The sequence below is a fragment of the Rousettus aegyptiacus genome, unplaced genomic scaffold (assembly GCF_014176215.1).
Source record: "Rousettus aegyptiacus isolate mRouAeg1 unplaced genomic scaffold, mRouAeg1.p scaffold_m13_p_11, whole genome shotgun sequence".
In the NCBI taxonomy this organism is placed as follows: Eukaryota; Metazoa; Chordata; class Mammalia; order Chiroptera; family Pteropodidae; genus Rousettus; species Rousettus aegyptiacus.
In genome coordinates this window covers 32,586,216-32,609,844 of record NW_023416286.1, presented here as the reverse complement: position 1 = coordinate 32,609,844, position 23,629 = coordinate 32,586,216, and the positions used below count along the sequence as shown (strand labels likewise).

At 35.5% G+C, this 23,629-nt stretch overlaps 1 pseudogene; it reads right to left on the bottom strand.

The window, feature by feature from the left end:
- Positions 1 to 23,017, bottom strand: part of LOC118609300 — a 107,125-nt pseudogene extending 84,108 nt beyond the window's left edge.
- Between the last annotated feature and the right edge of the window lie 612 nt (positions 23,018 to 23,629).

The following is a 23,629-nucleotide window of genomic DNA, read 5'->3' as shown; positions in this document are numbered from 1 at the left end:
CCCAACATTATGAATGTATTTAATACCACTGAACTTTATACTTAAAAATGGCTAAGATGATATGATTTTATGTGTATGTGTGTTTATTTTGTTCCTTGGCATATCCTCAGCATTCAGAACAGTATCTGGCATCTAAGTACTCATAAATTGCATGCATAAATAAAAACTTGAAGAGGCTGGTGCTATAGAGTCTAAAACAGTAATCTCAAGAAAGGAGTTATCAAATAAGGTTTTAAGTGAATTTGGACAGGGATATTTGCCCTAGATGTCAAAACATACTTGCTGGTGATCCAATAAAACACTACCAAGGAGTGAAGGTTATGGTAATCTACCTAGTAGGTTGGACTGACCTGACCAAAAAACATGAGATGACAAGTTGAGTCCAGGTCAAGATAATTAATTATAAGGAAAAAAATGTTTTACTATGAAGAAAAGCAGAAAATTAGGGTAGTACCTGGAAGAGTATGTTAAGTTAATATAATTTTTGTTATAAAATCTTAGCAAATACGTTATCTTGTCAAGGCTGTTTCCTTGTCACTCAGCCTCCATTCACTGAATGTATATTTATTAAAATAAGAGGCATTGTGCTGGATACTCAGAATAAATTCACAGTTCCTGTCCTCAAGCATCTCATAGTCTAGTGCAGGGGTCCCCAACCCCCAGGCCATGGACGGTATCATCTGTGGTCTGTTAAGAACCAGGTCGCACAGCAGAAGGTGAGCTTCAGGCAAGCAAGTGAAGCTTCCCTTGTATCTGTAGCCACTCCTCAGCACCACCAGCATCACCACCTCAACTCCACCTCAGATCATCTGGCATTAAATTCTCATAAGAGCACTGGTCCCTCGTGCCAAAAAGGTTGGAGACTGCTAGTCTAGATTCAGTTATCACACAAGTAAATAAAAACTTAAGCTCTTATTTTGAAAAACATGGAATATTCACTAACGAAGTGGCTATTTAGCTGAAACAAGTTGTATATGCATGAGATCACCACTTGAAACTATAGTTACCACAACCGTGTCACCTGTAAAACAAAAGAAAGCCAATGTTGATATAGCATACAATGCTAAGAAAGGGTAACAAGCTTCCATTTCCCATAATACAGTGAAAATTTTTATATACATATGTATGACTATATACAGTGTGCCTGCCACTGCTTTAAGAAATTTGAACTAAATTAATCCTCATAATAACCATTACAATCCTGACTTTATAAATTGAAGAAATTGAGACAAAGAGAGTTAGGTAAATTGAAGATACATAGTATGTGATTAAACTATATTTCAACCAGGCAATCTAAATTCAGGGAGGGTCTACACTTCATTTTCAGACTATGTTGTTTCTTAGCTAGAGGAAAATAAAACAATCAAGAAAATAAAAATAACTACTCCACAAATGGAGATGATAAGGAATATTATCTGTCATAGGCCTGGCTATAAGAAAGGATTAAAAAAAATATTCACCTGAGAAACTTTTATTCATTATTATGTGAATATTGAATCTGAATTTAAAATACAGGTTGGTTCATAAACTCCAGAAAGTTATGTTTCTTTTCTCGGCAATACTAGTAGGAGTTAATAAGAAACAAAATAAAACTCACTTTGGAAAAAAAGCACCCTCACCTCAGGACTCAATTAGTATCCAAGGACAAAGTTAAAAGGAACATGAGACGAAAGAAAAAAAGAAAGAGAGAGAGAGAGAGAGAGAGGGAGGGAGGGAGGAAGGAAGGAAGGAAGGAAGGAAGGAAGGAAGGAAGGAAGGAAGGAAGGAAGGAAAGAAAGATTTAAAGGCAAGTCTCTCAACAATTGAGATGAAAAAGAAAAAGAAATATGTATAAAGAATAAAATTGAAAACATGATATAGTATTTTACATAAAGAAATAAATCCAAAAATTCAAAAATACAAATTATTGGAGGGCAGGTTCAAGATGCAAGTATAGAAAAATCCTGAACTAATCACTACTCACTGACACAGCCAAACTACAATTACATGTAGGGCAACTTCCTCTGAAAAGTATTTGAAGACGGGCATAACAGCTATTCCAAAACCAAGAACTAAAAGAAAAAGCCACATTGAGATGTGTAGGAGGAGCATACACTCAGTCTTGTCTGGACCCTCACTCACAGCTGGGAGGGATATCATGAACACATATCTCCTCCCCAGAGAGTGAGAGGTTTGAGCCCCACATCAGATACTCCAGCCCTGAACCAGGAATACAAGCTTCCATAAGGTCTTACTGAAAACCAGCAGCGCTTGGATTCTGAGAACCAGAAGGCTATAGGAAACTGAAACTCAGACTCTGCTCTTAAAGGCCTCCACAGACTCACTTGCTGTGAGTCCCAGTGCAGAGGTAGCAGCTTGAAAAGCACCTGGGCCCTATATGAAGGATATTCATTGACTAATCTTAGGGTGTGTGACAGAGGGGTAATGAGTCTGATGGAATCTTGTCTGGGGGTGAAAGCACTGGTTGACACCCTTTTCTTTTACTCTCCTTCTACCTTGCTAGCTTCATGCTGGCACATGCTATATTTGGCGCTCTATCTACCATGGTAACATAATTCATCCCACCCCAGTATTCCCCCAAGGCCTAACAATCCCAGACCCACCAGACTCAATGGGCAGGCTCTGCCAGTTCTAGTGTGCCTCCACCATAACTTCTCCTCACCAGAAATAGAGGGTACTTAAAACACAGCGGATCCTTCTTCAATGCCTGGCGGTGGGGGCCAGCGGGGGTGGGAGAGCATGGGAGCATCAAGGTGTGGGAGTGGGGCCTTCTGGGACTAACAAAGGCAGAGAGACACTTCTTGGCAGGCTAACACCCCAAATGCACTACAGAGAGCAGCCTGAAACACATCCTCAATCTTCCAATGAACACTCCTTCAAAACTAGGGCAGCTGTTTCACCTAATACACAGAAACAGAGTCAAACAAAATAAGGAAATAGAGGGTTGTTTCAAATAAAAGAATAAAAATAAAACCCCAGAAACAAACCTTAATGAAACAGAAATAAATAATCCACCTGATAAAAAAAAAAAATTAAAATGCTCACTTAACTTGGGAAAATGAATGAATGGCAGAGAGAAAAAAAAAACAAACAGTTTTGTTAGAACTAATAATTGTAATCATATATAGAAAATCATAGTATTTCTATACATGCATAACTGTCATAAAGAAGACAATCCCATTGACAATTGCATAAAAATAAAATACCTAAAAATATATTTAACCAAAGATGTGAAAGATCTACACACCAAAAACAATAAGACATTGTTGGAAGAAACTGAAGACACAAATAAATGAAAAGGTATTCCATGTTCATGAATTAGAAAAATTAATGTTAAAATGTCCATACTACCCAAAGCAATCTATAGATTCTATTAATCCCTATCAAAATTGCAATAGCAATTCTCACAGACTTGAAAATATAATTCTAAAATTTGTATAGAACCAAAAATGACTACATATAGCTAAAGCAATCTTGAGAAAATAAGAAAAAAGTTGTAGCTATCACATTCCCTGAAAAATTATAGTAATCAAAACAGTATGGTACTGGCATAAAAACAGACACAGATCAATGGAACAGAAAAGCAAACCCAGAAACAAACTCACATATGTATGGACAATTAATTTATACAATGGGAGCCAGGAACATCAATAAGAAAAGGACAGTCTCTTCATAAGATGATATTAGGAAAACTGAATGGCCACATGCAAAAGAAGAAAACTAGAACACAATTTTACACCATGTACAAAAATTAACTCAAATTGGATTAAACACTTGGATGTGAGGTCTGATCCTAGAGAAGCAAAAGCAAAACAAATAGGACAATAAAAAGCTCTGTATAATGAAGGAAACCACCAAGGAAACAAGAAAGCAATCTAATGAATGGGACAAAACATTTGTGAATTATATATCTGATAAGGGCTAATATCCGAAATATATAAAGAAACTGCACAACAACATAAAAACAAACAACCCAATTTAAAAGTGGGCAGAGGATCCAAATGGACATTTTTTCAAAGGCTTACAACCGACTGACAGGCACATGAAAAGAAGCTCAACATCACTAATTATCAGGGAAATGCAAATTGAAACCACAATGAAATATCACCTCACACATGTTAGAATGGCTATTCTTAAATATAAACAAACAAACAAACAAACAAATAAATATAAATAAGTGTTTGAGAGAATGTGGAGAAAAAGGAACCGTGTGCACTGTTGGTGGGATTATAAATTAGTACAGCCACTATGAAAAACTGTATGGAGATTCCTCAAAAAGTTAAAAATAAAACTGTCATATGATCTATCTATTCTACTTCTGGGTATTTATACAAAGAATACAAAACACGAATTTAAAAGATTTGCATACCCCAACATTCATTGCACTATTATTTATTATTTATAATTTATAATTGCTAAGATATGAAACAACCTAATTGCCCATCAATGGATCAATAAAGATGTGGTATGTGGGTGTATGTATATATACACATATACGCACATATATATGTTATGTGTACATATGTATGCATAAAGTAGAATACTACTCAGCCATTAAAAGGAAATCTTGCCACTTGTAACAACATGGATGGATCTTGACAGTATTAAACTAAGTAAAATGAGTCATACAAAGAAAGAAATACCATATTTCACTTATACGTGGAATCAAAACAAACAAACAAACAAAAACAAACTTGTAGACACAGAGAACAGACCAGTGATTACCAGAGGGATAGAGGATTAGGGGGAGAGCAAAATGAGTAAAGGGGATCAATTGTATGGTAATGGATGGTAACTAGACTTACATGGTAAATAGTATGTAGCACATACAAACATTGAATTATAATGTTGTAAACCTGAAATACATATAATCTTTTACACCAATTTTATCACAATAAAAGACAAATTATTTTTATGCATATATTTAACATTCAAACAAGCCCTATATTCCATAATCAGAATCATATTAAGCATATTCTAATTTAGAAAAAAAATCATAGGTGTTTTTAAATCTAAAAATAAACACTTGTAAATAATTATTAAGGAGAATATCTTAAGATATCAGAAAATGTAACTAAAAATAAAAACCCTACATTTCAAAATAAAATGTAACCAATGAAGTATTTAGGGGATAGTTAGTTATAAATGCCTCGATTTAAAAAGAATAATTAAACATTGACGGATGTGAATCTCTGGTGGCAAGGGATTATTCACTGCTCAAATCTACTATAGCTGAATATCTTGGGAGGGAGTGGTTACTAGACAGATTCCAGGTGTTGTAATGTTGGATCTGTCACATTCACTATATTCATGCCAAGAGCATATTATCCCCATGCTTCTCATGGATGATGACCAAACACAGCAGGGATATCAGTCCATCCCTGTTCAGCTCATTCCTTCATGGCACAAGGCAATTCTTTCAGGCAATCATTACTTTAGAGCCCTCCATTTACCCACCTGCCTGAGAGTACTACCCAATCCTGCTTCCATCCCCCTGGAATTTCACAGATGTCAGCCTACCTAGTTATTTCTGTAGCTCTTTCTAGTTATTTCTGTAGCCCTATCTAGTTATTTCTTCTTTATCTCTCCTTTATCCCTCACAATAACTGGCCAGGATAATTTACCTTGACTATCAGGAGAAGATAGAACGGCTTTTATAAAACGGAGGCAAGAAGAAACACCAGCGTATCTTATAAAGCCACTTTGGTAACACTTGGATGGATGCATGCAATAGCTGGAGCTGGGAATAATATCATTACCAAGGGTTCATTTTCTTTATGAACAAGAGTTTAGGTCAGACCACCAAATAAGCCATCAGAAATTGTAGGGGAGATTGCTGAGGCTGAGGGCATTTAAAATGCATGAATACAGAGACATACATTGGCTTCATGACCAAATTCAGTTATGAGGGCTTAATTATCTCACCTCAATACTAATATTGTTCCCTCAGAGGGTGGGGGAAACAAGCCTATGGGAAATGTTTGGGATGGACTGTAGTGGTATGAGAGGTATACCATTCAAATCTCTCTCCAAGTACACCTACTGTGAGAAGAGCACCTACTGTGGTGAGGGTATTTGTCAGAAAGTTTCCAGCTGTCTCATTTTTTTCATATATATTGTAGTATTCAAGTTCAGGCCACATACTTTCTGGTCTTTTTTAAAACCAATAACAGAATATGGCAAGTATTTGAGGGCTGGACCATTTTTGCCTAGTATGGGGCTTCTCTAGTGGGTAATTTTTGCCCTGGGGCTCTTATCACCCTGAGATTTTCTCAGAGTTGCAGTTCAGCCAGAAGCTCCTCCTACCCAATTTTCTTTCCCGCCCACTAAGTCCACAGTTGCCAGATCTGCACTATGGTCTGAAGGTCCTCTCTGCTTAATCCCGATCCTTTTTACTTTCTCCTTCAGAGGTGTTGACTCAATATATCTTGCACATATAATTCCATCCTGACATTGTCCTCTTTCAAAATCTAATTTAACGGCATCCACTCAAAAAGTTTTTTAAAAAAATGACAATGTAGTTCCATGAAATAAAAAACAAGAACACATAGAAATTAATAAACTACAAAGTTGAAATGGAAGAGACCACCAAATGACACATAAGCAATGAAGTAGGCTGAATATAAGATGGCAGCTGACAAGACCTGTCTCCTGGTATTCACACCTTTGTCTAAATCCCTCTCCTTGATTGTGGGATAAACCTAATGATTAGCTTAAAACATATAGGACAACAGTCACGAAATGCCACTTCCTTGATTAGGAAAGGTTGTGACTTATATCTCACTGTCATTCTCTTACTGGCATTGTCTCACTATTCACTCACTGGCTGGCTCAATTGATGATTTAATCTACCAAACACCCTAAGGGAACTAAATCCTTCCAACAACCACTGAGAGTTTTTAGAAGTGGATGCTGCCACAGTAGAAACTAGAGATGACTTGGCCCTGGTTGACATCTTGATTACAGCCATGTGAGAAGCTCTGAGTCAGAGGATGAAACTAAGCCATACCCTCATCCTGACTTCCAGGCAATGAGAGTTTAAGTGTATCATTTTAAGATGTTTTTTGGGTGGTTTGTTACAAAGCAATTGGTAATGAATATAAGTGATTACTTAAAGAAGACCAATACAGTTGTGAACTTAGTTAGAAATAGAAAAATTCTTAAGAACCAAAGATTTATAACAGTTGACCCAGGGGAAAAAAAGAGAAAACTAGATTAATAATATAAGTATCAGAGAAGTTTATTCAGTGGTTAAGAAGATTTACAATAATGACATGCCACACACAATTTAAATTGGTAAGGAGAAAATCACGAAATAATCTCACAGTATTAAGCTATTTTTTAGTGGAAACCTAGTACTGTCAAGCAACTGTTTATCACTAAGTGTTATAAATCAACAACACATTTTACCTTTCTATTCTGCAGTATTAGTTTTATCATCAATTAATACATATATTTCTAGATAGTTAACATTATAATCAAGGGCTCTATGTTACATAAATAATTTTTGAATTTCCTATTTCAAATTATTACATCATTTATAAATCTGGCCAACACCATATAAAATTAAGAAATATGCCAGATATTTAATTATATTTAGGTGGTTCAAGTATTCCTAAAGAGATATCTATGTTTATGGCCAGAGCATTTCAATCAAAGCATTATAGAAAAAAGTGTTGAGAGATTGATATATTTTATGCATAATGAGCATTTTCCAAGATTATTCTAATTATTCTGAGTAATAATGATTATTCCGCCTGTTATGCCTATAGAATGTGAGCGAACTTAAGGCATAGATAATGAAAAGTGAAATAATATACATGCTTCACCATAAAATATGAAGCTAATAGAGTATGTACAAAAGTTCCAATAAATTAAAGGTCATTTAGAGAAAAATATACACTGGGGAATAGATTTCTGAAAAGATATTTTATTGGGAAGAATTAAAAAATAATTTTTTGCAGAAACAGATACCTTAAGAATCATATTATAAATAAAAATTCTGAGAGCATTGGTTGATATGAATATGTTATTGCATAAGAAACACTATGAACAGGGAGATTTTAAACCAAATGTGGTATCAGAGGCATGACGACATTACAGAATGGCTTATGAAGTGAAAATGAGGGAGTTGTTAAACCTTTCCCATGGTTAGTTATTATAGTGGAGTTTCAAGACGGCAGAGGATTGGTTAAAAGTGATTAACTCAGACCATTTTAGGAAGATGACTTAAGTCTATGACTATCAGAATCATTTACAAAATGTTATCTAAATTTTGCTTATGCTTATTAAGAAAGATTAAGTTTGTTTACATGGCTTCACTGTTTTATCTTCTTGGGGAATCTTCAAGCCTGGTCTCCATTTTGTTTTAACAATATAGAGGAATATGGTTATTATGTATATATGGGTATTATGTATGTATATATTAAAAGGGATTTTCCCCTCTTATTCTAATCCACTGGTTTTCAACTTGGGTGATTTTTCCAAAGGTTCTTTGCCAATAACTGGTAACATTTTTGCTTGTCACAACTGGGAGCACTCCTGGTAGTTAGTGGGTGGAAACCAGAGATATTGCTAAATATCCTATGATGCATATGAAAGACCATATAAAAAAGACATTGATCTGTCCAAAATGTCAACAGTGCTTCTTTTGAGCAATCCTCCTCTAACATTCTAACATCCAATTGTACATTTAGAAAATATACTTCAAAAACTCAAAATCCAAGCCTGGAAATATTTAAAATCTCATTTACCCACATGCCTGATTATAGATTCTGATGGTCAGTTGGTGACTGTCATCCAGAATTATACCACAAATCATTTTTCCAGTCCACAAGCCATCATTTTTAACTATATTTGTGTTTGGTACAGAAGATCTTTTTTTTTTTTTTTTTCAAAAAGTTAAAAATGTCATTGCATTGTCCTTTGCCTTAATATTTTCTAATAAGAAGTCTGCTGTCATTCTCATTTTTGCTCCTTTGTAGCTGCTTTAAAGAATTACCTTTATCACTTAATCTTTGCCCTGGAGAAGTTCTCTTTATTTGGTATTGATTTAATTTTGTGGTCTGGGTTATTAAATATCCTCATATCTTGCAACTATTCAACAATTCGTTACTCAAACATTTTCTTTCTCCTCTCTACTCTCTTTCTGAGAGACCAATTTTATATGTTTTAGAAGACATGCAATTTCCAAGTGAGAAATTATAGTACTTTGTATTAAGGTGGAAGCAGATATGATGAAAAAAAAATGATTGAACATATATCTGGATTTCAAGGGAAGAATTTTGTCCTGAAGGTATATTTAGGGTTATGGGTTTAGTCTGTTTATAGTATGTAAAATGATAGGAAATTATAAAATCACCTGGAAGAAAGCCTAGATAGAGTAATCTAAATGTTGAGTTCAAGAAGAGGTAAAACTAAAATGAAATATAAAGTTTTTTTGAAAAAATAAAATATGGTATCTTGGAAAGGAAGTAATGTCATCATTTCCAAAAGGAGGCAGGGATGCTGATGAACAGTAAGTTCTCAGAATATGACAGGATCCTTGTTTTCTGACAAGATGAGGGTCACTGACATTGGCAGAGTGGTTTCCATAAAGATGTAACAAGGCCTTTTAGAATGAACAAAATAGGAAAAAGTAAACACAACAAGTGGACAATTTATTCAATAAGTTGTGTTACTAAGTAAAGGTTTGACCATATTTAAGGGAATGTAGGTATTAATATGTGTGTACATATATATCTTTGTTCATATCTTGTGCTACTATATTGATATATTATACCATATTCAACTGCATCTTGCTTTTCTCACTTAATAGTTTAGATTGTTTATGTTGATATAACATTTAATTGCTTTAACTGAGTAGTATTCTAGTTTATGATTGTGTGGCATATCGTGTGTTTTTCATATTTTAGTTTTTATTCACTTATGTTATTACAAATACCTGTATAGTGAATATCTTTCTGCATGCCATTAGTTACATGTTAAAGGTTTCACATACAGAATTGAAGTAGCTGAATGTTATATTTTATAAAATATTTCCAATTATTTCCACTGAAGTATTCACAAAACTTTTAACCTGCCAATAATGACAGTACATTTTACCCTATGTTTACTACTGTTTACTGGCAAGAATACAAGTCAGCCAATAGCCATTTCATTGCGTTTTCAAATTTCTAAATATATATACAGTTAAGTTGAGGTTCATTATATGAATTGACCATTTTTTCCCTCAGTGAATTCCTACTCGGATCCTTTACCCTTCTTTTTGAGGGGTTCCTATCATTTTATTTCTTGCTTACTGGTAGCAATTACATGTTCACAAATTGTTTGCTGCTTTATTTAAAGTAGTTTCTCCTAGAATCTACTCACATTGAGACTAGACTATTTATTTCTCCTACATTCCACCTTAGGCTAGGGAAAGCAGCAGCTTCCTTCAATACGCTTTCCTCTCTTCTACTAGAGTGGAAAGTGCCACAGTAGGGAGCCTCAGTCCCCCTAGGAGCCTGGCATAATCGCACTCAGGTCCTTGCCTGCATGAGCATTGCTCCCACATTTCTTAGATGCCCTATCTCAGCTCTGTGGATCACAGAGATGTCGTGAATGCACAGAATCAAGTAGTCTGCAGTGCCTGAGTTACTTTCCCTGTCAAGTGCTCCTAGGCCTCTCCTGCTGCTAGGGTCTACCACCTCTAGGGATATACCCTCCTGGATGCAACCACCATCATGTGTGTTTTTCTCCCCTGCAGTTTCTCAGTATTCATGGTGTGCTGCCATTTCACACATCAATGTATAATCTCAGCTGCGATTACTCTCTGAAGAATTCCCCAGTTTCTGCTCCTCTGAGGAATCCTTTTGGATCACACTTCACACATGCGTTTTCTATCATTACAGTTTATTTGTACAGTTTGGGTAGGAGAAAAGACTATAAAATCATACAACAGTTTGCCTCAGCTCTGACAATTTCAGAACAACCTGGTCAGTAAAAATAACTTCAAGAGTTTTACTGCTGTTGAAGGCATCACACACACTTTTATTAGCCCTGTAAGGAGCGAATTTGATCTATAAGATGATACAAACCCCCCATACATGTTACCTTATATCACATTCAGTTTTTCGATTAGTTAATCCCAAACCACATGCTAGAAAACAGATTAACTTGCTACCAGTAATTCCTTACATGTAAAAAATGATACTTATGTTAGATTACTGAATTAGTATTACAATAAATAAGGCTGTAAAAGTTAAGAGGAAAACTGTTTTGTATTGAAGCAAAATAACTTTTATGTGCACACATTTGCATGATGGGTTCCCTTTTTCCTTTTCTTCTCAGCTAATTGAGTTAGGATACTTCTCAACAGTATGCCCCTAGATGGTGGTACAAGTTAGAGATGACTGCAGATAAAGAAAGTGTAAAAAAGAGGAAATAAGATTCCTCAGAATAAAGAACTGAGTTCCTAGCATCAAGGTGCTTCTTTCAGTAAGGGGCTGCTATCCATCCACACTCCTACCCATCCACTCTCTGGATCTGAGTTGTTAAAGTATTCATTATAGGAAGATAAAATTGGTGGCCAGAGTCTGAAATGTTTTGATATTTTGTTTATAAAATAATTAAAGCAGCTATTCTGTGTGCAGGCTTAAGGTGAGCCATTCTTGGTCTTTCCTGGAGGGAATAATGCCATGTTGAAAATCAAACCTCCTAAGGCTCAGACAGCCAAAAAATTTGTTTTAATTGAGAGGGGCTATGGCCATAGAGTAAGGACAGATCTTAGCATTTTATAGATCTCTATAGGAAGTGCAGGCTGGTTAGAAGGCCAGGCTGAATATTCAAACACCTGGGGAGACAAGCTTTAATGCACATTTAGACCAGGGCCCAAACCATCTAACCAGTCTGGTGTTATACGTCAGGTGTCAACAGATTTTGAATACTCTGCTCGTAAGTCCTTCAACCTGTAGCCAAAGATGAAAAACAGTCCTGGATGGGGAAATTCAGAGTCAGTGTTTTGAATGAAGCCCTGTGTTCTCATCCATCAAATGAGGAGAACTTTCCCTTTGATTTTAACTCTGTGACAAGCCACTTAGTCCTTCTACCCTCCCACTGCTACTTAACAGCACTGAAGCTTCTTCTAGATAAGTTATCAAATTCAGAGTACCTCGAAACAAGTACTTTCAAGAATTTCCATCTACATTCACTTGAAAAGAAACATTTTAAATGATTGTTTTCTCTCTCTTTCTGTTTAAATTTAGAATTACAAAAAGACTCAAATAGTTTTTTCAAATATAGCATTTTTCTTTGTAAACCATTCCTTTGTAATTAGCCATTACAAAAGAGCTATTTTAATTGAATGTTTCATTATCACTAAAGTAATTCGACCTGCCGTGTTCTCCTCAAAATGATTAGCCTGAAGAAAATATTCATCTCTGAGATACTTTGCAAGGCAGCAAAAAATACTACAATCCATGGAACAGTTCTTCCTGAAAGGTAATTATAACTGTAAGTAACTTTCACTTCTAAGAATGACATGGAAGGTGCTCATTTTAAATTTTACTTTTCTAAATACAAACCATCATACCCTTTCCTTAAGTCCCAAGTGGCTTATATGTATAAACATGCTTATGAGACTACAGAAAAAAATTATAGTCCACTTTTCTCTATTTCTAACTGTTGTTAAAGTACAGAATTTTATCCTGTTAGCAATAAGTTTGCCCTGAGTCATCCTTGGCTGGCTCAGCTAGACTCTTGTAGCCAAGAGCACATATTTAACAAGTGAAAAGCTAAAAGCAAGGTAGTTATTACACTGCAGGTTGTTCGATAGCAGAGGAGACCCCCCCCTCCCCTCTGAAGCTGTGTGGTGGGATGGTGATAGAATACGTGTTCATCGAATCCCAAAGAAGCTAAGAATAAGGGGCCATGACAGTGAGCAGCCTCATGGAAGTGGCTCAGGAATGTGGTCTTAGGTCCAGGGCAACTCTAGGGACTTCTGCAGGGAGAATTCGCAGTTTCACTTAGGTTATCCCACATTCCTGTGTTAGTTTCCTATGGCTGCTGCAAAACTTTGCCACAAACATAGTGCCTTAAACAACAAAAATGACTTATCTCACCATCAGAAGTCTAAACTGAGCTGTGGAGAAGGGCGGTGTTCCTCATGGAGGCTTTAGGGAAGAATCCTTTTCTTGTCCCCTTTGACATCTAGCGGCTGCCTTCATCTCTTGCCCCCGACACCTCCTTCACACCACCCTGACCTCCTGCTCCAGCATCACATCTGCTACAACTGCTCTTTTAAGACCCCTGTGATTACACTGACTCCACCTGGATAACCTAGGCTAATCTTCTCATTCGAAGAACCCTAACTAATCATACCTGCAAAATTCTTTTTACCATGTAAGGTAGTACATTCACAGTTTCTCAGAATTGGGATGTGGACATCTTTGGGGGAGTTGTTAAGTTTATCATAATACCTACCATGAAGTTACACGTCTTGTGTGACTTTTCTACCTGAAAATAAGGTAGAGCTTATACAGAGACCTCTAGTAACTCAGCACCAGTTACCAACTGAGAGGAGTGGTAGAGCCTATTTGATCTGTAAGTTTTCTCACAAAACTCAATGATACAGAACAGTAACTAAAGTAGACTGGGACTACAAAATTTAGTTTCTATTACCACAGCTTAGTAATATGTACTAATTATGTTGTGGTTTCTATACATCAATGACTGCATTAGGTACTTGATATATGCTGCTTCATTATCTCATTTACCAATGAATAAACTGAATGAAATCCAATTTAAATAAGTGGGCCAAAGTCACAAAGCTAGTAGGTGGCAAGGCTAAGATTCTCATTCTTGTCCATGGGGTGCCAAAGCCATTTTTTTTCTACTGCACATTATACCTGGACTTCTGAGAGTGTGAGGACAAGATGAATAATGTGAAGAGTGCCACACAGGACTCAAGAAACCAGTGTCCTGCCTGAGTTTAGTGGGCAAAAGCAGTTATTTACAAAAGGAAAGATCTCGTTCAAGCTGTCTGTCTCTTCTTTTACTTCTCTGTATCTTAAAAAAAAAAAATGATTTGCTTTTTTCAGAGGATTTGAGGATAACAATGATCCAGATAAACTTCTTACCTTTAGGATTGTTTCTTAACAGAGGATTTTCCTGAGAAACTGTATAATCTCACCCCCTATCATGATGACTTAGACCTTTCAGTGACCTTTAAGTCTCCTCCTTCATGAATCTGATTTTTGCTACCTCATACCAATCTGACAGCTTTCTGTTGTTTCTTTCCCTCTTTGTTTATTTTAATATACCTCATCGAGGTATAATGTAAATAAAGTACACCCATTGAAGTGCACATTTCAATCTATCTTGATAAATGTATATGCTCATGGGATCACCACCCAAATCAAGACAGAATATTTTCGTCACTTCAAGACTTCCTTCATGAGACTTACTGGTCAATCCATACCCTAGGCAGGCAACCACTGATCTGTTTGTTGTCACAGTAGTTTTTATTAATATCTTCTTGAGTTTAATGTGAATAAAATTATATAGTACATATTCTTTTATTCCTAGCTTTTCTCAGTCAGCACAGTGTTGTTTTTTTTTTTTTTTTGAGACTCATGTTGCTGCATTCATCAGTAATTAATTCAGTAATTTGTATTGCTGAATAGCATTTATCTACAGTTGTATTTTGAAGAGCTCAGTACTCTGATGAGAAAGGTATATTGAACTTCATAGCAATGACTCTGAAGAAAAAAAAAAACACTTCCTAGAAAATAATAATATTTTACTTATAGAATCTGGACAAATATAGTCATGTGCTGCATAATGAAATTTTGGTCAACAATAGGCCACATTTATGACTGTGGTCCCATAATATTATAATGAAACTGAAAAGTTCCTATCCCCTACTAACACAGTAGCCATTATAATGTCCTAGAACAATGCATTACTCACTTGGTGGTGGTGTAAACAGGCCTGCTGATGCTGGTGTAAACAAGCCTGCTGTGCTTCCAGGTCTATAAAAGTACAGTACACACAATTACAGTAGTGGGCTGTATCATCTAGCTTTGCAGTACACTCTATGACATTCGTGCAGTGACAATATCGCCTCACAACGCATTTCACAGTATGTATCTCCTTTATTAAGAGGCATATGACTGTAATTATTACATTTACAATGGACCATTTGTAATCTATTTAATTATTTTATTAAAAATAAATATGCCCCACAGCTATAAGTTAAAGAATTTTCTACACTAATGTGACTCCTATCAAACAAAGGCACATTTTAACATTTGCTTAGCATGAGCTTCCTTTGGATTTTTTATTTGGTAATTTTAAAATAAAATAAAAATGGCTTATTCTGTTGTATTTGCTGTGCCATTACAGTACGCTCTAAATATAATGTAGGGATTATAAAACATGTAACATTTATTCAAAAGATCATTTACATTAATATATATGCAGAGATTTAATCATTTGTTAATACTGGAAATTACAATTTAATGGGTTGAGATGTGTCTAATATTATTTGTTTATACTCAGCATATTTCACACCATACTAGATTATCTTCTAAATTCAGAGGCATACATCCTAAAAACTTCACTTGCAAGTTTTTATTGCCAGGAAGGTTTTGGAAAGATGCTGCCAAGAATCTTGTGGTTTAGGAAGTTGGAAGAAATTATTTTCAAGAAGTGACTGCAAGTAGATGCACGTGTGTCAGTAACTTGATGACTTGGGATTCAGCCTGCGTATGCTGGATACCCTATTGAGAATCATCTTCATCAGTACAATCTCAATTTAGACCTTTGCAAGAGGCTTTCCTAAGCTTTTATAATTTTTCACTTCTCAAACTTTCCATGGTCTTGTTAGTCTCCCATTTCCTGCATTAAAAGTATTACTGGTAATAGAAAGTAGCAAAATCACACCATCCTAACTTCTAAAGAAGAAAAACATCTGCAAAAGCTTATCTTTCCTTGAGCTCGTCAGAGAGTTGAAGGTCATATCACAACTAAGGCAACTGAATATCAAAGAATGACTAGTCCCTAGAAGAAGGGGCAGAAGAGCTGTCTACCTTTGGCAGGACAGAAGAAGAGGCGGTTGCCATAGAAGTGGTTGAGAAGAAATCGGCTAAAATTCTAAAGGCTGAGTGTGGTTACCACATCAGTTTGAAATATAACTGAGAGTTCTACACACATATGCAATTCACACACTAAAATTTATTCCTCATGCCCTATATTATTTTTTGACTTAAAAGACTGAGGACAAGATAGAGGACCAAAAAGAGCCACTTCAGTGATGAGGAGGAAATAAGATTAGCTGCCAGCATGGAAAGGTGTTAAACACTTCCCCAAACTCCTATCTTATATTAGGCAACAGGTTTAAGCCATTATAGAAAGAAAATAAACTTTCTGAACCCTAGGATCACAGCTGCATAGGCATTAAAAATAAAACCTGTCTGTCATTAGGGAATGGGTAGACAACCCTCCTTCCTATCACCAGGAACTAGGCATAGATTTACTGCTACTATTGGAAGGGTAGAAGCAAAAGCCAACTAACTGCCCATGGGAATGAAGCAAAGAAAAACAAACGAACAAAAGTTGTAGACACCAAACCACAACAGTACAAAAAATAGGTCTGTTAAAACCCAAAGAGGGGCAGGAATCTCTCTCCTGTCTGAGATCTGCAGCAGATAAGAAGCAGAATTTGGCTTCATTTTGACAGAGGAGGGAACGGCTGGAACACTGAGGCCACCCACCCATGAACCTTGGTGAAATGGCCCTGTGTAAGACAGAACTCGGACCAGAAATCTCCCTGCCCCTGTCATGAGCCTAGCATTAAGTAATGAACAATAGCAATCTACTGTTAGGGGAAAGATAAGACACGGAGAGAAATATCTCTAATGTGCCAATATACAGGGACTACTGGATGTTGAAGATTAAAAAGGAATACTGCAAAAACTCTAGCACCCTAAGCCCACTATGGACAAGGTAACAATAGTCCAATACCGAAAGAGATTGTGGTGCACTGAGGGTTCTTCACCAACAACAAAACCCAACTCCTACACCTCTACTAACTAGATTGACTCAACTCATTACGCTAGTGGTCTGGCAAAAGTGAATGCATCCATATTTTCTAGGCATAAATACAAATTATTTCATTTTCTACAATTCTATTTACACATGATATCTGGGATTCAACCAAAACTTAGGAACCTCCGAATAGAATTGGGTGGGGTAGGGTTGGGGTGGGTATTGCAAAGAGATAAAGTAATCAATTGAACCAAGTGCAGAGATGACCCAGATGTAGAAGATATCAGATAGGACATGTAAAATAACTATGATTAATATTTTAAGAGATTTAGTAGAAGATTTACAGAGCATGCATGAACAGCTGGGAAATTTCAGCAAGAAAATAGAGACAACAAATTGAAAATAAAAAGGGAATGTTAAAAGTAAAAAATCACAATATAAGTTATGGGGAATTCTTTCATAATGATCATCAAATGACTAAACACAGCTGAGGGAAAAAAAAACTAAACTTAAATGTAGGTCAAAATAAATGATCTAAACTTATATTTTCATGAAAAAAGTTAAACACACACACACACACACACACACACACACACATATGACAGAACCCAAGTTAATAAAATGGACTAACACATATGAAATTATAATTGGAATCCCAAAAGAAAAAGAAACTAATCCAGAAGAAATGTTTGGAATGATAATGATCAAAATTTACCAAAATAAATGAAAGACAACAAACTATATATTCCAAAACTCTAGAGAATTTCAAGCAGTATTTAAAAATGAAATGCACAAATATATCTAGATTCATAAGAGTAAATCTACTAAAAATAAGAGATAAAAAATTTCTTGAAGGAAGCAAAAGAAAAAGGAACATTAAAAACAGAGGAACAAAAATAAATTGGAGCAGATTTCCCATTAGACTCTATAAAAGCTAAAACAGGACAAATATTTCTCAACTGCTGAGAGAATCAATCGACCTAAAGTTAAGGTAAAACGAAGATTTTCAGGGAAACCAAATCTGAAAGAACTCAGCACCAGCAAGATTACATTATTAGATATATTAAAAGAACTACTTCGGGCAAAAGAATGGTACCAAGGAAGCATGCCTGACCTTAGCCTGATCTCTGGCGAGACAAAATAACATTGTGTTCTACAACAAATTGAATCTTATAAAAAATAATAAATAGAATTTTGGTACAAGTGGATGCTGAATAGGTATTTATAATGGACATACGTAATAGCTTGCAGAACCCACTTAGCCTGATAGCACAAACTTATGGTTCAGGTAGAATCAATGGAACTTTTTATCTCTATTAAAAGAGCCAACTAAATTCATAACCACATTCCTCAGGGAATTTCAAATTTAAAACAATGATCGAAGACCTGAAAAAGCAGTAATAATTTCTATTATGTTATGTAACCAGGTGAAGACTCCATTTGCACTGTTTTATCTTTGCAGGTATGAATTAACTTCTGGTACCTGAGATAAAGCTATCTATTTGAAAAATTCATTATTATCTATACAAAGCAAGAAAGACCACTAGATTTGTTCAGAAAAAAAGTAGGTATAACTTCTCACACTTACCTCAGGGTTATGTCATCCCCATAATTGTCAGAGTCTAGTGTGATGGTACCTTGATTATCTTCATATCGAAATGTGATAACTATTTTGCTACATTGGTCACAGGCTTGTTTGACCTGTTTATTAGAAAGTTATAACTGTTTTATTCTATATAGTAAGAAACACTCTTATAAGAGAGTGAAAAGCAAATGAAAATCAAGAGCTAACCAATTTAGAGAAGGTTCTATGAACCTCATTGTCTCAAGTATGTTGGAATTGTCTCTCCAAAGATAAAAACATACCATAAAAATAATTGTGTTGCAATTTTAGACTCAACTCTAAGAAAGAGAAACAACTCTCTACATTGTGAAAGTTATATAACATAATGTAGTATACACATTTGATCCATTTACTAAATTAACTAGGAGGCTTTCAAGTTTTGTGGGCCAAAAACAAGGGCAAGTTGAGGACACTGAAAATTACTAAGCCACTTGAACTTTCTAAACCAGATCAATGATGGTTCAAGTGTCTATGGCAAAAGTGGTTGGTCTCTAAAATCTCTAGCAAGATCTGATAAGACAGACATTGCAGTTTGGGGAAAACATGATATCTTCTTCTACAGCTTCTGGCCTAAAGGTAGGCAATGGTAGAGGCGGAATACTTGAGCTTGAGTCACCAAGTGATGTTGTGGTCTGAACTCCCTATCAGAAAATACATCTAATTTGATTTATGAAGGCATATGTTTATTCCATTAATGAGTTTAAGTATAAGATAAAACATCAGACCTAAATTGTTTCTGAAAGTAATACTAAACTCACTTCCATTATGAGGTTAGAAAAGATTGTGACTTTTATCTCAGCATCATTCTCTCTACCTGGCAATGTCTCACTCACTTCACTCACTGACAAGCTCAGTTGATGATGCAACCTGCCATGTTGGCAAAAGTTCACGTGACTCTGCAGTCTAAACACCCTAAAGGAGCTACATCCTTCTAACAACCACTGAGGGATGTTAGAAGTGGATTGTGCGACAGCAGAAACTAGAGATGACTTGGCCCTGGTTGACATCTTTATTATAGCCATGTGAGAGGCTCTGAGTCAGAGGATAAAGCTAAGCCATGCCCTCATCCTGATTTCCAGGCAATGAGAATGTAAGTGTATTGTTTTAACATGCTAAGTTTTGGGGTGATTTGTTACAAAGTAATAGGTAATTAATATAAGCAATTACTTAAAGAAGACCAATACACTTGAGAACTTAGTTAAAAATAGAAAAAAAATTCTTAATAATCAAAGATTTATAACAGTTGACACAGGGAAAAAAGGGAAAACCAGGTTAATAATATAAGTATTAAAAAAGTTTATTCAGTGGTTAGGAAGATTTGCAATAATGATATGTCACACACAGAATTTAAATTGACAAGGAATAAATCAAGCAATAATCTCATAGTATTAGGCTATTTTTTAGTGGAAAACCAAATATTGCCAAACCACTATTTATCATTAAGTTTTGTAAATCGACATAACACATTTTACTTTTCTATTCTGCGGTACCAGTTTTATCATCAATTGATAAGTATATTTTTAGACAGTTAACATTATAATCAAGGGCTCTATGTTACATAAAAAATTTTTTAAGTGCCTATTTAAAATTATCACATCATTTATAAATCTGCCCAACACCATATAAAATTAAGAAATATGCCAGATATTTAATTATAGTTAGGCGATTCAGGTATTTCTAAGGCTATTATTTCTATGTTTGATTATGATCAGTGTGTTTAAATCAATGCAATACAGAAAATTGATTTTGAATGATTTATATATTTTATGTAAAATGGGAATTTTCCAAGATTATCCTACTTATTCTGAGGAATAATGATTAATCATCTCAGTTATCCTTATAGAATTTGAACAGAGTTAAGGCACAGATAATGAAAGATGAAAGAATAATGTATTTGCTGTGCCATAAAATATGAAAATAATAGAGCATGCACAAAAATTCCACTAAATTAAAGGTCATTTAGAGAGAGGAGACAAATATACACTGGTGAATAGATTTCTGGAAAAAAAAGGATCTTATTAGATAGAAAAAATTAAAACCAAATTTTTACAGAAACATACTTTAAGAACCATATTGTAAATAAAAATGCAGAGAGTTTCAGTTAATACAAATACGTTAATGTAAGAGAAACAAATCGTGAACAGGGAGATATTAAGCCTGAAAGCGGAATGACTCTCAGAGGCATGACCTTATAGGATGGCTGATGAAGTGAAAATGACGGAGTTGTTAAACCTTTCCTGTGGTTGGTTATTACAGTGGAGTTTCCAGAGGGAAGGAAATGATTATCTCATGCCACTTTAAGTTTTGTTTATATTTACATAAACAAAAATATAATAAGTTTGGTTTATGATTACTAGGTGCATTTACAAAAAGTAACCTCTTTAGCTTATGTTTATAATAAAAAAAGATAGATTAAGTTTTGCCTATATGGCTTTACTGTTTTGTCTGCTTGGGTAATGTTTAAGCCTGGTCTCCATTTTATTTTAACAATGCAAATAAATATAGTTAATATGAGAATATTAAAAGGGATTTTTTACTCTAATCCACTGGTTCTCAACTGGAGGTGATCTTTTTTCCCAGACATTTGCCAATAACTAGAGACATTTTTACTCATCACAACTGGAGTCACTACTGGCTTCTAGTGGGTAGAAGCCAGGGATGCTGCTAAACATCCTATGATGCTCATGATGGCCCTGTATAAAAAAGAAGTTGCCCTGTCCAAAATGTCAACAGTGCTTCTTTTGAGCAATCCTCCTCTGATGTCTCTCTTGATATGGTGCCATTCACATCTCTGGTTATTATTTTTACATCTAAGCAGAGGATTCAAGAAGTTATATAGCTACATCAAATCTCTTCTTTGAGCTCTAGTCTCATTTATTCCACTATCTACTTGATATTTGCTCTTGACTGTTTCTCTGAGGCACCTGAGCTCGTCATCATTCTATCTGAAATCCAGTTCATATTCTCCGTCTCAATAAATGGCAACAATAATAATCCAACTGAAATTCAGAAAATATGGCGATGTCTCCTTCTCATATTTCTCAACTGCCATTTATAACGCATCATACAGTTTTATTATTTGTAAAACCGTATCCCTCTTAAACCTAACAATAAGTCTCTATTCTCCGTAGTTATCATGAGAGAGGAGAGGAGGAATCTGAAAAAACGCAAGGGAAAGGGCCTGCAGAAATAACGGACTTAGCCAGTTAAAACTGCTTTTCCCCCCATTCTGCCCAGTGCTCTCCAGCCAACATGTTTTCCCATAGCTACCCCCCACCCCCACCTCAAGGACTCTTCAGCTCACATCTGTTGATTGATGGCTTGCCAACCACTGATGTTCTTCCTTATCTCTGCAGCTGTGTAGGAATAAAAAGACTGTGTAAAACTTCTTGTTATGTTACAATTATAGCTCAGCCTTTGAATAGGAATCTGCTGAGCAGGTCCCGTCTCTCTGTTCAAGAACCCAATAATGGCGTTGATAACACCAAGGTCATAGGCTCTACAAAACAAACGACCTATAAGACCAATGGTATGGAAATTCCTCTCCCCCTGCAGCCACCCCCTGAAGCTCCCCCACCCATCCAGAGTAAGAAGGCACATGCGAAACCTCAAAGAAATCACATGTCCCTTGCATGGACACTGCAAAAGTATATAAACAAAAAAATCCAACTAGAGTGAGCTTGTGCATGGAGTTGTTACCCCACGCGCTTCACCGGCCTAATGAATTCTCCTTCCTCTAACAAAGCTGTCTGAGCGTCAGAATTGCTCCACCTGGTGTCGCTTCCTGCAACAAGTATTCACACCTCTGCTGCCCCTACTCGCTTCTCTGAGACAAATGAACACTCTCCCCTTCCCCCCCCCCCCGCCCCGCCCCACACACGTACACAAATTGCCGCCACACAGAGCTGTCTTTTCAAAATGCAAATTTGAGCCTGCTATTCCCTTCTTATGAACATCTAATTATAAAATCCTTAACCTGTCACACAGCTTCACAGTACTTGGCCTTCTCTTCTTACGAGGCTTTATTTGCAACACAACATTTAATTCTCGCCACATCAAAGGCCCTCATACTCATCATATCCCAATCCCATTCCACCTTTGGTTTTGCCACTTGATTTCCTACTCTTTTTATATTTAATTATAAAAAATTAAACAAACAAACAAACAAACAAACAAAAACACTGACGACTCTTCTAAAGAAGAGATCCCAGGAATATAACAAATCCATTAGAAGAGCTCAAGAGAGCACTAGCTTTAATAAAGAGTCACCGTCCTGTCATGGTCGTGGTTCTGCGATGCGAGCAGCAGTGTGGCGGGCTGGGGCGGAGGAAAGACATCAAGCGGTGGGGGCTTTTTAAAGTACATCTCCCTTGTACATGATAAATGCAAGTAAAATAGGGACTTGAATGTTCATTGGCCTAAGAGTTCATCCAAAATTCCTGGAATATTGACAGCTAGATAATAAAGTTCTCAAGTGTTTCTTTAATGGATGATGAAAATAGCCTCCCTTAGTTATATTTATCGAGTAAAGTTTCATTCGAATAAAAAGACACTATATTTAGTAGCAGGGAACTAAATATTTATCCTAAAAACCTGTGTTAGATTTAAATACAGAATTAGATTTGAGAAGAGAATGTTAAAAAAAAAACAAGTTTCATCCAAAACTGGACATTTCTGTGTGGAAGGGATTTCAAAAATAAAATATCTCTGTATTTACATACTTTTTGTGAAATATTTATTGAACAAAATATTGAATTTATTATATTGTTCATTATAAAAATAAATATATCCAAAAATATCACTGAAAGTAAATTCCGTTGATAAAATCTATCTGCACTAAATAAATTGAAATTACATGAATATTTTATTGATTATATGGCTTTAAAAATAGCATAAATTAATTTACTGTTCTGTACTACATTTCTATACTTTAAAATTTATAATGTTATTTAGCCTACTATTTAATACTGTGTAAAT